This window comes from Sturnira hondurensis, unplaced genomic scaffold (genome assembly GCF_014824575.4).
Source record: "Sturnira hondurensis isolate 20B ecotype Veracruz unplaced genomic scaffold, ASM1482457v3 Scaffold0008782, whole genome shotgun sequence".
In the NCBI taxonomy this organism is placed as follows: domain Eukaryota; kingdom Metazoa; phylum Chordata; class Mammalia; order Chiroptera; family Phyllostomidae; genus Sturnira; species Sturnira hondurensis.
Window position 1 is genome coordinate 5,267,274 of NW_028081413.1, and position 1,957 is coordinate 5,269,230.

General features: G+C 38.5%; 1 non-coding gene across 1 annotated transcript; it reads right to left on the reverse strand.

The window, feature by feature from the left end:
* Positions 1–214: 214 nt before the first annotated feature.
* LOC118993662 (U2 spliceosomal RNA) lies at positions 215–407 on the reverse strand. The gene has a single exon (XR_005067916.1). It is a non-coding gene; the product is annotated as a U2 spliceosomal RNA (small nuclear RNA).
* Positions 408–1,957: the final 1,550 nt, after the last annotated feature.

Here is a 1,957-nt window from a genome sequence, read left to right on the forward strand (position 1 = left end):
TATATTCTTATCACTCATTTAAGTGTACAATTCAGTGGTACGTTTAGTTAAAATTCTTATTTACTTCCTCACTTTGGGTAAAGTAGAAGGGGTTGCTTAGACCATAAATTGCTTGTATTAAATAGGTGGCAAGTTGAGTTTAGTAAACCTACTGGTAGGTGAGAAGTTACCTCAAGTTACATTTTCTCAATGTCCCTCCAACATTTTTTGTGTGTGTGTGTGCACCATTCCTGGAAGTACTGTAATACCAGGTTGATGTGTGGAGTGGACGGAGCAAGCCCCTAATTCCATCTCCTAATTTCAAAAATCCATTTGATACATTGTCCTCGAATGGAGGATGTTATCAGATATTAAACTGATAAGAATAGATACTACATCTGATCTCACCCGAAAGGCTGAGAAACAATCCACATTTGTAAAATTTTTTTCATATTGAATTTTTGGGGGTGACATCAGCTAATAAAATTATATAGGTTTCAGGTATACAATGCTACATTACGTCTTCTGTATATTGTATTGTGTATTTACTGACTCAGTTAAAGTCTCCTTCCATCACTATTTGATATGTTTTAAATAAAACTTCAATTATTTTATTTGAAACTTCTCAAATTCTCCTCATGTCAGATATAATACTCAAATATAAATCTAAAAACATTTTAGAGACAAAACATACGTGGGTGATATGGACACCGGCCTGCAGTGTCTGCCTCATTATGGATGAAATGAGACATTCACACAGACTACTGAGTCCAGTGGAGGAAAAGGGACAGTATGGCTTTTCTCTCAAGGTGGGCAAGGGCCACTGGCCTTTATTGGGTTTCTCAGGCACAGTACAAGACGGTCCTCATTCACTAAGGTTGCTTTAGGTGGTTACCTTTTACAGAAAACAAAGGAGAGGATGCACTAATCACATCACAGAAGAGGGATATTTGCATATGAAAAGGCAAAAGTGGTTGAACTGGTTATACTGGTCCTAGGAAGGTTTAGCATGGATTTTAGGAAGTCACTTTGCAGTAAATGTTTGCCACTGGGGGCTGAGCCCACACCACTGCAGAATGGTCTCCTACCCTTGGGGGATTCACAGTCTGCTCAAGACACTGAAACTGGTAAACCACTTCCAGATAAGAGACTCAAAGACAGATCTTAGGGCTCAACCACAAAGGGTGGAGACGTAGCTCTGACCTGATTCTACCCCGGCTTTGCTATGGGGTCTTTGGAAAATTCTCTGTGCTTTTGTTTTCCCATGTTAGACAGAATGCAAACAATTATAATACAACCTCTATCACTGTGACCTTAATAAACATTGTTATTAATTAAATATCATGTGAAATTAATATTAACCACCCTCCAAAGTTAAATCATGCACTTCAGATAACATAAAATACATGTGCTGTGATGAAAACCAGTGGCTATAATTGGACTTTTATGCTACTACAATCATAGAAAAGGGATAGAAAAATAAGGTGCATGGTGGTTAAATTACAATGATTCACATTCTTAATTTGAGAGTAATTTATAAACAAATGCTTTCGGTTCTTTCTGTGGTAACTTTTCATAGTACTTATTTAAACCCCCCATGTAGAAGACGGCTCTGACCTACCATATACACAGTGCAAGTCAAATTGAACTTCATGGCTCATCTACATGATCTGCTAAATTCCACCTTGGAATTTCATGTTTGTATCCTAAGCTTTGCACTTAGGATACAAAATAATTGTTTTTAAGGTGATTTTTGTCTAGCGTCTTCCCACACTAGAGTCATTAGTCTGAGCGGAGTTGGAGAGAGATGTCAGAGGAAGTGGGCGGCGGTGAACATGTGGGGCCTGAGCTGGTAGCTGCTGCAATACAAGTCACCAAGTTGGTAACTGCTCTCCGTGCTGCAACACGGAAACGAGAAATTCAAAGATGTTCACTGCCCATGGATGCGTTTCAAAGACATTTGTTCTGAATAATAAAC